Source organism: Muntiacus reevesi, chromosome 6 (assembly GCF_963930625.1).
Source record: "Muntiacus reevesi chromosome 6, mMunRee1.1, whole genome shotgun sequence".
NCBI lineage: Eukaryota > Metazoa > Chordata > Mammalia > Artiodactyla > Cervidae > Muntiacus > Muntiacus reevesi.
Window position 1 is genome coordinate 73,243,797 of NC_089254.1, and position 12,893 is coordinate 73,256,689.

At 52.9% G+C, this 12,893-nt stretch overlaps 1 long non-coding RNA gene and 1 other non-coding gene across 2 annotated transcripts; both read left to right on the top strand.

Moving 5' to 3' along the window:
* Nucleotides 1–2,220: 2,220 nt before the first annotated feature.
* LOC136170446 (uncharacterized) lies at nucleotides 2,221–12,666 on the top strand. The gene is made up of 3 exons (XR_010663635.1): nucleotides 2,221–2,355; nucleotides 8,558–8,723; nucleotides 10,242–12,666. It is a non-coding gene; the product is annotated as an uncharacterized lncRNA (long non-coding RNA).
* LOC136171282 (small nucleolar RNA SNORA70) lies at nucleotides 9,002–9,140 on the top strand. Its single transcript, XR_010663824.1, has one exon. It is a non-coding gene; the product is annotated as a small nucleolar RNA SNORA70 (small nucleolar RNA).
* Nucleotides 12,667–12,893: the final 227 nt, after the last annotated feature.

The following is a 12,893-nucleotide window of genomic DNA, read 5'->3' on the forward strand; positions in this document are numbered from 1 at the left end:
CTCGGGGAGGGGCGGGCAGGGGGCTTCGGAGCGGCCGGGGCGGGGCGGGGGGTGTTGCTCGGGGAGGGGTGGGGGGTGATTCGGGGAGGGGCGGGTGGGAGGATCAGGGGTGGGTAGGGGACTCAGGCATGCGGCGCGGGGGTGCTCCGGGCCAGGCAGTGACTCAGGGGTCGGTGGGGGCTCAGGGATGATCAGGGGGTTCCAAGGCGCTGGCGGCGGCTGGGAGCTCAAGTCCCGCGTGGCGCGCTCCCGCGCGGACCGCCTTCTCCAAAGCGCCAGTGGCGGCCGGGGCGGGGGCGCCGGGGCTTCCGGAGCCGGCTCTCCCCACCCGGGGGGAAGGAGGAGGAGGAGGAGGAGCCGGGCGTGGACGGAGGGGCTGCGGGGGGGCTGAGTAGTCCAGGCGCAGCGCGCGCTTGGCACTTCCCGAAGTGGGAACTGCGGGCGGTGTCCCGGACCTGGGTCCCGCGCCTAGGAAGGAAGGCCCCCGGGGAAGGAGGGCTGGAAGGATTGTGAGGTCCTGAGAGTGCTGGTGGGAGGGCCCCGACGCCCCTGCCCCGTTCGTGTCTGCAATACCACCTCCAAGCCAGATGGGAAATGGAGTCGGTGCCCCAGGGATGCCCCTCCAGAGCCTGCTGGAGGTGAGCAGGAACCCTGAGAGCAGAGCCAAGCCATGGACTCTGGTCTCGAGGACCTTACCCCCTCTACAGACCCGCAGGAGAGTCCCAACCCATCCTCTCCTCTCTCTGGAGTCTTCAGTCAGACATCCAGCTAACCCCCCAGGTCCATGAGAGCCCGTTCCTATGCTGGCCCTCAGGGAGACACCACACTTTGGGAATTCACTCTAGCCAGGGACAGGTGCAAAACTGCCCTGAGGACGGGCTAACTGCTCTGTTGGAAGTAGGATCCCCCATTTAAGATTGCCTCTCCCTTCCGAGGATACTGACTTACAAGGACAAGTTTGGAGGGGGTCAGAGATGGAGCAAGGAGGGAGGAGATGCCTTTCACATTTTATTAAATTGTATGCGTCATTCATAGGAATGAGCTGTCAGGGGCATGGAGGGACTCAGCCCTGACACAGCAATCTGTATACAAATTCAGGGAGTTTTTGCCCTCTCCTGCACTCCCAGCAACAGAGGGAGGCATCCCAGATTAAGAACCCTAGAAAGGAGGCAGGAGGCAGGAGATAAGACACTACCCCTGAGGACATGCACCAGCTGAGAGAGTTGGTGGGTGCCTTCAACACAACCAAGCTGTGTGCTGGAACCTGCCATGGGAACAGATCACTCAGCACCCGAAAGAAGCCATGGATGTTTTTGGGCAGATCCCATCCCCTATAGTTTCTTTTACTGTTTCCTTGGTGAACATTGCTTCACCTCTAGGAATACACTGTTTTCCCCAACAGCTGACATCCCAACAAGGACAAACAGGCATTCTTCTCCTTCCTCTTACCAGATCCCAGTCCTTTAAAACTGTGTTTACTGTACCTCCCTCTATCACATTGATGGGGGGTGGGGGGAGGGCGGTAATGTCTGTGGGGTTGTGGTACATAGATCGGGTAGTCACAGACTCCCAGATCGATTAGTAATGTCTGCCATGGGCAGCCATGTGCTGCCATGTGTGCCTGGTATTACCATATGGCTTCTCAAAGGGCAGATGTTGGCTGGCCCCACATGGGCCTGACACCTAAGGCCAGAGCTCCCAGAACAGTCCTCCTTGATGGGATGAGGAAGCAAGAAAAGTATACCTGGAGCCTATGGGCCAAGTTTAGCAGCACTCAGCCCTGAACCAGCGCTGTCTGTCTCAGGAGGCCCTGAGATGATGAACAGGAGGCAGCCGAGGAGTGCTGTGGGGGCTGCTGACTCAGCCCCGACCTGGGGGCAGGGGCAGGACCCAGGGGGCTCTGCCTTCTCTCCCCTCTCTCTCTCAAGGCCCTTCCTTCACTCCCAGCTCCTGTCACTTCCCTGAGGAGACCAAGGCCGCCCACCTGGGCTCTCGGAGCGTGCCTCACCCCCGCCCCAGTCAGGCCTCCCTGTCCCTGTGTGTCCATGCCCTTGCTGTCCTGGCAGCAGTAGGATGAAGCAAGCTCTTACCCATAAATGTCCTCTGCGAGCCTCTGAATCATCACTCTCAAAACTTCTGCCTTGGAATTTGTTCTGTGGCCCCCAGTCGAGTGTGTCAAGTAGGGAGGCCCGAGGCTCGGGGGAGGGGGCAGCTCTAGAACGTCACTTCCCTGGGAACAGCTCCCAAGTTCAGCTGGCTCACACATGGATCAGATTTGAGCTCCACATCCTCTGCCAGGGAAAATAGAAGCCATAAGAAAATTTAAAAAGAAATAGAAACTTTTCCTCAGTCACGGTGAGTCACCAACGGGAACATGAGCAAGGACTTGTGGGAAGCTGGGCCCTGAAGTGGGGTGGGCAGGGGGCTGGGGGCCATCCCTGCCTCCCTTGAGGGTCTGGGCAGGTGAGGGGTTGGTGACTGATGTCCCTGCCAAGCCCGTATCTCCCCTCAGGGAGCAGGGCTGGGATTCCACTCAGCTTTCAGACCTGCACTCAGGAAGTCGCGCAGACCTGGGCCCGTCAGGAGACGCCTGTCTGCTGAGGAGCCCTGTCATCTAAACCAAACTCCCCAAGGGCAGCAGCCCAGGCCAGGAAGAGGCAGGCCAAGAGGTGGGAGGCTTGATGCCTCTTGTGGCTGCCACTCACCCTCCTGGGGTCCAGCACCCCTTGCCAGCGGGTGAGGCATCTGTATCCAAGTCCAAGGATTCTCCTGAGCCAGTCTGGGAGTCTGCCGGACATCTTGGGCCCCCTACCTCCAGCTTCCTAAGGAGAAGCCTGGGCCTTTCCCTCCGGCACAGTGAAGCCTGCCCTAGGGGCCACAACAGGACTGGACGTGGACTTATCACCCTGGTGGACCTATCCTTGCTGCTTCCAGAGTGGGGAAGGGGCATTCTGGGGGGAGCTGACATGGGCTGGGGAGGGAGGGAGACAGTGTGCGTGGAGTTTTCCTGCAGCCTTGTGAGGGTCAGGCTGGTGGAGCCCACAGATGCCACGGTGGGGAGAGGAAGGGGCATGGCCGGTGCTCCCAAGCTCTGACCAGACTGGGATGGGTCCTGTTTAACTCATGGGCCAAGAGCTCACCTCTGAGAGCCATTGAGAAAGACCATGCCAGGAGGGCTGCCTGCCAGGGTGGAGGGCCCCAGGAGAGACTGGGGTAGGGGCGCGGGGTGCTCCCACCTCGGGTCAGGAGCAGGGACACTGCAGAGGTGTGTAGCAAGGTCCATCTGGGAGGAACGGTGCAGTGTAGAGGCCCTGTGGGCTGCAGTGAAGGGCAGGAGGGGGGTGGACATGTAGGCAAAGCTGTCACGTTGGGGCACCAAGGCCATTTTGCCCCTTTCAGTAATGCCCCCAGGAGGGGGGGGAGCCAGAAACTCCCACATTGGGAGGGGGTGAGGAGGTGGAGCAGAGATGGGAAGGAATGGAACCCACCCTCTTCCCACTATGGTAGGGTCACTCATACAGGGATAAGAAATCAGTGCAGAATGGGCTTGCCTTGTTAATCTTTCAGATGTGACAGCTTCCCCAGTGAGAAGAGGGACCCAGGATGGACCCGGGGCATGGGGGAGAGGGCTTTCCTGCTTCCTCCAGCTCATCTCAGAAGCCACTATTAAAACTATGACCTTGAATAACTTGATTTTCTCAGGCTGTAAGTTGAGGGGGTGACTCCATGACCACTAGTGGCTCCCCACCCCAATTGGAAGGGTCTCCCATTCAGACAGTCTGTGTCTAGCAAGATTAGCATCTGTCTTTGCACATCAGACAATTTGGAACTCGAGGCAATTCTGGCCTGAGCCTCAGGAGGCGTGAGGGTCAGTTCCTTCTTGGAGTGGATCCCAGGTGGCCTTGACCCCGTTCCCCCCACCACAAGACCTCAGAGTTCCTGTCCAACAAACGTGGTGACCACACCCTCCCCACAAGATGGGGAGATGATGCAGTGGCTCCATCCAAGCACTCACTGTCCGCATCCAGGGAAGTTAGGAGTCCCTAGAGGAGGATGCTCCAAGTCGTGGGTGCCTTTCCCTAAATAGAGCCTCTAATGGGCCTCTCGGGGAACTCGTCCATTCTAACGATCTCAGCAGAGTCTCTGCACCGAGGGGCACCACGTCTCAGCTTCCTGAGTGCCTGAGAAGATGTCCCCAGGCCGTCCTGCCAGGACTGCTAGCCACGTCAGCAGGAGAACTGCCTCATCCCAAGTCACTGTGGCCAGAAGGTGGGTGATCTCATCACCCTCCACCTCCCAGTCCCCACCCCACCACAGCACCAGCCCCTCCACTCTGGGTCCCCAGCAATCTGAGCACGTGACTGTGGGTGTGTGACTCTGACTGCAGTCATGTGTTCACTAGGCAGGTCTCCACAAAGTTTTCAACAAGGTCCAGGTCTGAGTGTGGCCCAGAGACCCAACAATTGTGGAGGTAGCCTTCTTCTGAAGACGTTCAGGTCAGGATATGAGTGACTAGACTCCCCAGAACAGAGGGCACAGGGGCAGACATTGACCCCCAGGGATGTGGAGCTCTGCCCATGAGTAAAAGGGAAGGGAGTTACTTGTGGGAGAGGTTCTGCTTCTCCAGGCTCAGACTCCTCACACCGATCACCCACGTCTTGGACCCCAGCACGTGGGCAGTGGACTGGACAGTAATGATGATTTCGGTTCTTGTGGCGCACATGCAGCAGCTTCCCCCATATTCATGTGAGGAAACTTGGGTTCAGGGAGAAGAGATGTGTCCTCGTCAGTGATGGTATGTCTGTGAAGCCAGACCAAAAGCTCTTTCCCTTCAGTTTCCATAGTCTCTGGCACCAGGCCACAGGGCCACGGGGCCACCAGCCCATCCTGCTGAGACCTAAGCATCACCAGGAACCACCCTAGTGCCTCAACCTGGGCAGAGTTGGGAAACTCACCTGCCAAAAGGACCAGTGTGTCCCAGTTCTAACTGGGGCAGCCGCAGAGCACCGGGAGGTTTGGGTCCCCAAGGCAGCAGCTCAGACGCAGCCCAGCTGGCCAGAATGATGGGGGCCAGTGAGGGGTGTAACTGGAGCGGTTTAACTGGAAGCTGGGTCTCTGGACCTTAGGCACCGGGATCAGGCACCAGGCTCTCCCACTCTCCTGGAGTCCTGAGTCTGCCTCCAGGGACCAAGGAAGAAGGACCCAGGCCCACCAGGTCTCTCTGCTCCTTCTCAGGGGGGCCCTGGAAACGCCCTCTGTCTGCAGTCTGGATGTTACCAGGGGATAAATCTGCTCAGGCTCACCAGGAGGCTGGTTCCCAGAGCCAGGGGACCCGGGGTCTCCCAGACAGTGTCTAGTCATCCGCACAACTGGTCGAATGATTTTCTTGGTTTCCGACAACTTGAAAACCACATGTGATTTTCCACAGTCCTGTGCCCCCGCCCAGCTCCCTAGGCCCGGACTGCTGAGTGAGCAGAGTTCACCAGAATTCCTTCCACTCACCACAGGACCCAGCCCCCAGGAGACTGGGGGGTCACCACAGCCGCAGGGGGGCTGAGGAGCCGAGGGGGCGGGAGGCGGGGGCCTCCAGTGCCTGAGTAATTCTGCAGCCCGCAGACTGGGATGAGGGCGATGGTGTCATGTGACCATCAGCCGGGCCTGTTCGGTTCCAGACGGGCTCTAGTGGAAAAAAGTATGTGAATCGTTCCTCCCACCTTCATCTAAATTGAGTCCCAATGGATTAAAGATGTAGCTGTTGACAGAGACACCATCACAGTAGCAAAAGAAAACATAGGAATCTGTGCTTATACTTTTGTGGGGGAAGTCTTTCCAAGTAGAAACTGTAGGAGGATGCGGAATTTTGGTTGCATAAAAGCTCTAGATTTCTGTTCAAAATATCCTGAAAGTGAAGTTAAAAGGCAAACAAAACACTGGAAATATACCTGCAACCCCGAGATCAGAAAGAAAAACATTTTAGGAGCTGTCCCTAGCCTCAGAATTTCTCTCCAAGCCTCAGTTTCTCTCCTCTGTACAATGGGATAATATTAACTCTATCACTCCCTTGTGAAAAGGGCACAAGTACTCATTGAAATAAATCTAGAAAGCTGTGACTGAAAAGTACTAATTCTTCAATAAAGGGAAGCCATTCTTATTTTATTTTATTTTATTTTGGCTGTGCTGGGTCTTCGTTGCTGCATGGGCTTTTTTCTAGTTGCGGAGAGTGGGGGCTATTCCCCACTTGTGACACTCGGGCTTCTCATTGCTGTGGTTTCTTCTGTCGTGGAGCACAGGCTCTGGGGTGCTTGGGTTTCAGTAATTGCAGCACAGGGGCTCAGTAGTTACAGCTTTCAGGCTCTGGAGCACAGGCTCAATAGTTGTGGTGCATGGGCTTAGTTGTTGTGAGGCATGTGGGATCTTCCTGGATCAGGGATCTAATTCATGTCTCCTGCTCTGGTAGGTGGATTCTTTACCACTGAGCCACTAGGGAAGCCTCCGCCCCCCCCACCCCGCCCCCGCTGTTTTTTTTTTTTTAACATTTTTAAAGCTAATTTGACCTTGTTTCCTTTATTATTATTATTTTGGCTGAGCTGCATGTGGGATCTTAGTTCCTCAACAAGGGATCAAACTTGCACCCTCTGGAGTGGAAGTGTAGAGTCTTAACCACTGGACCGCAAGGGAAGTCCAACCTTGCTACCATTTTCACAAGTGAGCCCCGAGACATAAGCAGTTCACAAAAGAAGAAACGTAAGTGGCCAGTAAACATATGCAAACATGTTGACCTCACACAAAAAAATATACAAATGCAAATTAAAATACACTGAGGACTCATTTTCCAATATCAAATTCCCAAAGATTAAAACCCTCCTGGTAGAGGCAGTACCGGGGAAATCAAACGCTGTCATTCAGGATCATTTGTTACAAAGAACAGAAATTCACTATGATGGCTAACTTTGTGTGTCCCCTGGTTGGGCTAATGAAAGTGAAAGTCGCTCAGTTGTGTCTGACTCTTTGCGAGTCCCTGGACTGTACAGTCCATGGAATTCTCTAAGCCAGAATACTAGAGTGGGTAGCCTTTCCCTTCTCCAGAGGATCTTCCCAACCCAGGAATTGAACCAGGGTCTCCTGCATTGCAGGTGGATTCTGAGCTATCAGGGAAGGGATGTCCAGATCACTGGTGAATCTTTATTTCTGGATGTGTCTGTGACACTACTTCCGAAAGAGAGTTGTCGAATTAAATCAGTGGACTGAGAATAGCAGATGGCCCTCCCCAGGGTGAGTGGCCCCAGTCTCTGCTTGAACTGGGACATCCATCTCCTGCCCTTGGACATCGGCTCTCCTGGTTCTTGGGCCTTTAGGTTTGCGCTGAACTGCACCACCGGCTCTCCTGGGCTTCCAGATCACAGATGGCAGACTAAAGCCTCCCTAATCATGTGACCAATCTTTCATTGTAAGTCTCTCTCTGTATATGTCCTTGGAGGAGGGCGCGGCAACCCACTCTTGTGGGAGAAGAACCCAACTTGTCTGGAGAATCCATGTGGCTGGTGGAGCCTGGTGTGCTACTGTCCATATTGTTGCAGAATCGGTCACGACTGAAGCAACTTAGCACACACGCTCTGTGTATGTATCCTGTGGGTTCTGTTTCTAGGGAAAACCCTGACCAATACACCCGCTAAAGCAGCTGAGCCCCAGCAGACCATCATCCCACAGGTGCTTGGTAGGACAGAGGGCCTCTGAATCCCTCTGCAACCCAGCGCCCCTCCACACCCCAGGACTTCAGTCTGGACTTCAGCTTGATGCATTTGCCAGAGGGGTCTCGGACCAGGCAATGGGACTCTACCCTGTGCCTTATTCCAATCAGCTGCTGGAGGGATTGGCCGTGTGCCAGCCACCTCCCAAGGAGCCATGAGAGGATTCCAGGGCTGGGTAGGCCCTGGGCTCATCTTCTTGGGAAGCTGGATGCCAGCCTTATAAACAAGCATGTGACCCAACATCTACAACCCTCCCCCACATCGAGGACAGACTCTCCTGCCCTGTGGTGCACTGTGACCTTTAGGCGCAAGGAGCCTGTGGCTCTGGAGGTGAGGAGCCTGGGATGGCCAACCTGTCCACAGGGACTCCTGGGAATGACGTGCTGCTTTAGCCCCTGAGAAAGCCTCCCTGGCTCTCCTCCCCAGACCAATACAACACATTCCTGATTTAGTGGGAGGAAATCCCACCAACACCATGAGCGCGTCCTGCCATGCGGGATGTATTGCTGTTCTTTCTGCATGCAGTGCCCTTTCCTCAGACATCATACCTTTGGGCCTTTATCCAGCTTCCCACATGGCTACTTTATTTCGGACACATAGACCCATTAGGCTATACTGATGGTGCTGATGGCTCCAGCTAAGCAGCCTTCCTTTGCTCTGTGCCCTGTAACTTTGTAGGAGCCTCCCACTCTGACTACAGGCATGGCCCTCTGATGACTTAGGCCAGTCAGGCAGGAACAAACTCAGTCCAAGGAGAGGCTTGAAAAAACTGCTTGTGGCATCCCCTCTCCTCTCCTCCAAACTTCCAGAACTGTGTGAGCACACCTGGGCTGTCCTGCTGAAGGACAAGACCACAGGGGGCCAAGCTGGGACCATGCAAGACAGGCTGCCACAGGCTGGACACAAGAGGGAGACCAGCAAGAGCAGCCAAGCTGGGCTCAGATGCGAAGAGTTGCCCAGGCAGCTGGCAGGCGGGTGAGCTAATAAATGTGATTGTTTTAATCTGCTGAGTTGGGTGGTTGGTTACTCAGCAATAGCTAACACTTATCTCAGATGTTTATTATCATTCTCCCTACCAGCACTGCCAGTGTCACAAGACCAGGGGATTGGGGGCTGTGACATTTACTATGACCTCTCTGGCATGCAGAGGTCCTGAGTAAATATCTGTTAAATGGCTAAATATAGGGTAAATACCTTAACAGAATCTTGTGAGACAGACAACAGTCCTGGAACTAGTCAGAACTGAGTAGGGTTTGCAGCCAATTAAGCTGACTGTGCTCTTTTCCCCATGGGGGCCCAGTGTGCGATGGCTGCAAACAGCAAGCAGCCTCCTTGGTAGTGTATGCAACCTGTTGCCTGTACAGGTAGCCCTAAGGGACCTTGGAGACAACTCTTCCTAGTGGGCATTCATGACTGGCCTGCTGTTTCTCAATCTAGACTCCAGACAGGTATGCGCGGTGCCTTTGGAAAGCCCCAGGGCACAGTGGCCAGGGTCCACATTGGCCAGGTCATAATGTCCATCCGCACCAAGCTGCAGAACAAGGAGCATGTGATTGAAGCCCTCCGCCGGGCCAAGTTCAAGTTCCCTGGCCGTCAGAAGATCCACATCTCCAAGAAGTGGGGATTTACCAAGTTTAATGCGGATGAATTTGAGAACATGGTGGCAGAAAAGCGACTCATCCCGGACGGCTGTGGGGTCAAATACATCCCTAATCGTGGTCCCTTGGACAAATGGCGGGCCCTGCACTCATGAGCATCAGCTCTGTTCCCTCCTTAATCACGCTCACCAATAAATGCTATTTCCTGTTCAAAAAAAAAAAGAACTGATTAGGGAAAGAGGGTAGTACTAGAACTTGTGAGGAGCATGGCAGTGGGTGAGCACCAAATAGGCCTCGATAATTGATGTAGTCCTGTCTTCAAGATGAAGACCAGTCCAGCGTCCCTTTCTTTTCATTTTGTTGTGCCTCCATTTTCTGCATCTGGCTTCCATGTCATGGTACACAGCAGCTGCTTGAGGTCCAGCCATCATTGCATCATCCCAGTCAGCAGAAAGGAATAGTAGAGCACAATTTCTTCCTTTAAGAACTTTTTCTAGAAGCTCACACAAAGCTCCAAGTTCATCCCATTGGCCTTGGCCAGATCTCAGTCATGGGCCACACCCAGCTGCAAGGGAAGCCAAAAAGTGTAGTCTTTTACTGATGACCATGTGCCAGCTAAATGTCAGGAGTTCTGTTATTCAATAAGAATGAGACAATAGACACTGAGGAATAATGAACAGTCTTTGCTACAGATGATATTATTTTCACTTTTGTGTCTGATAAGATTACCAAGATTTTAGAAAAGTGTTTAAAAAAAAAAAGTAGTATCTGGTAGAAGAAGGTGTAAAAGCTGAAATTCCAAGAAAGTATAAGAATAAGAAACACGTCATCATATTAGCCATTTTATAATCTTTTTGTGTGTAAGGTAGTCACATTCTTGCATGTTTGTCTGCAGACCTGAGCCAGAAGCCCCGCCAACAAAAACAAGAAGTAGTGACAAACTCTTTTGGAGGAAGAGGACCGTCAGCAGCTGTAACCCCAGCTCCATGGCTCCTGCCGTTAGCATGAAGAGCCAGAATGTTCCCCAAAGCCCCTATCGCGCCCAGAGTTCTTAGTGCTGGAACTCATAGCTGCCCTCTCTACCCTGACCTTCCTCTTAAGAACCAAGCTTCTTGAAGGAGTTGTTCACACTCATTGTTCCACTTCCTCAGTTCCATGCAGCTGTTCTTGCACCTGGCACTCTCACCAAGCCTCAGGGATCACCCTACCCCTGCCCTTCGAGATGCCACACCCCAAAATTAGTCTGTGCCCCTCACAGGGCAGGGTTGTAATGGGCCCCAAGTGCGTGTGCTGGGCTGGACACCCAGCAGTCCTGCTGACCTTGTGGCCAGGTCTAAAATCCTGCCAGCTGTGGGCCATCAGAAACAGGGGTGAGGCCTGGGAAGCCTCAGGGTAACTCCCCTGCAACCCTTGCACCCTAGTGGGTGGGAGCCCTGAGCCCACCCAGAGCACCTGGCCTCCTTGCTACTGGCTTTGTGTCTATCAAAAACTCTTCTTATTACAAATCTCTTTATCATGCAAGTGGTGTGTACTCATTGTAGAAAAACTAGAAAGCACAGTAGGCAAAATAACCAAACTGACTATGATATGTTTTATTGAATTTTGAACCATCTGATCCTCCAGAGGGAACAAGTAAGTTTGTGACAGAGATTCATGTGGGAGTTTTGGAAGCACAAAGACCAGGAGTTCTGGGAGGGAGCTAAGGCCTCCTGGGTCACATCTGTGAAATGATAGAAAAAAATATGTATTGGTCTCTGCCCTGGGTTCCTGGTGCAGAGTTCCTAAATCCCTTGGAATTTCCTGAGTGATAAGAACACTAGGAGCATTTCTTGTTTTAATATTTCATCTTTGAACCCAGTTCGTGACACAGAGCTCATAATCCCTTGGAATTTACTGGCAGAAAGAAGGATCTTTTTGTTCTAATTCAGTGACTGTGAGTGGCTTACTGGATGCCTTCAGGATCAGGGCTGGTCACCAGAGAGACCAAGCCATGATTAGGAGCTTGACACTTTTGGCCCTGCTCCCAATCATCTGGGTAGAGGAGTGGGCTGGAGTATGAGTTATTGATTGATCATCCCATGTGATGAAGGCCCCTATATAAAAATCCCTAGATGGGGTTCAGATAGCTTCTGGTTGGTGAACACATTTGTATGAGGGGCTCGCCCCAGCTACATGGAGACAGAATCTCCTGTGCTCAGGACACTTCTGGACCCCAACCTATCTATTTCTTCATCTGGCTATTCATTCATATCCTTCAATATCCTTTATAATAAGCTGGTAATTTAGTAGTCTTGAGTCATGTGAAGTGTTGTAACAAATTACCAAACTGGAGGAGGGGATGGTGGGAACTCCAACTAATAGCCTATCAGTCAGAAGCACAGGTTGAGGGAGGAGATAGATGGGCCCCAGGCTGGACAGCTTCCCCCTGTGGACAGAAGCTCCATAATAGCAGAAACTGCATAAAAGCAAGATGATGGAGAAGGCTGGGCCCTGCCCAGATAAGAGATAGAAGACCACATATTCCTCCTCCTCAAAGTTAAGGAGACCTCCCTGAATACATATGTGCAGAAAGACTCCTTGGAGGTCAAAAAGGGAGGGCATGACACCTCATAGTAAGTGATGTCAACCACCCACGAGCCTCTTCACTAGACTCCATCTTGGCTGAGGGATGAGCACACACACATGAGCGGACCCTGAGATATACCAAATACGGCCACAGAACCAGGAAAATCAAAACCAGTCAAAAGAAATCTGAAAGAAATGCCCCCAAAAGTGATTCAAACCACCATGAGGGTGTGAATGTCTCAGCGCGCACGTGTGTCTGTCCACATGGACTGTACTCTTTTTCCTCCTAATAAACACTTTATTTGTTTCACTACTTTCCGTCTTTGTGGCAGTTCTTTTCTGCAAAGCTGAAGAGCCAGAGCCTTGTCACTAGGTCTAGTGGCTAGGATTCGGTGCTCTTACTGCCATGACTTGACCTCAATCTCTGGCTGGGAACCAAAACCCCCATTTCAAGTCACTGCAGGCCAGGCCACTCAAGATCAAAGTGACAACCTGGATCTGAGATTGGCATCTGAATTGTGTGTGTGTGGGGGGGGGGGTGGTTCTGCACTAACCCCAGTCAGTGTCAGAACTGAGTTAAACTTAGGACACCCAACTGGTGCTGGAGAATTGCCGGGTGTGGAAAATCCATGGCAAGTGTCAGAAGTATCATGTGAGAGTAAAGGAGAACACAGGAGTGTTTTTCCAAGACAGCATCCCAAAGCTATTGTTCACCAGCTGTGCAAACTCTGGCAAGTCACTTGACCTCTCTGTGTCTCTCTCTTCTCCCCAGCAAGATGGGGACATGGATGTCGTCTGCGGACAAGAATGTCCTGGGCCTGAATGAGCTGACACGTGTAAAGGGCTTAGAACTGCTCCTGGCAGGGCACTGATCTCATCCTGTGTAAGCGCATGTGCTTAAAAAACATTTCATTATTGAAATTTCAAACATATGCAGAAGTGGAGAGATGATGTGCCGAACTTCCCGCCTACCTCCGGCATC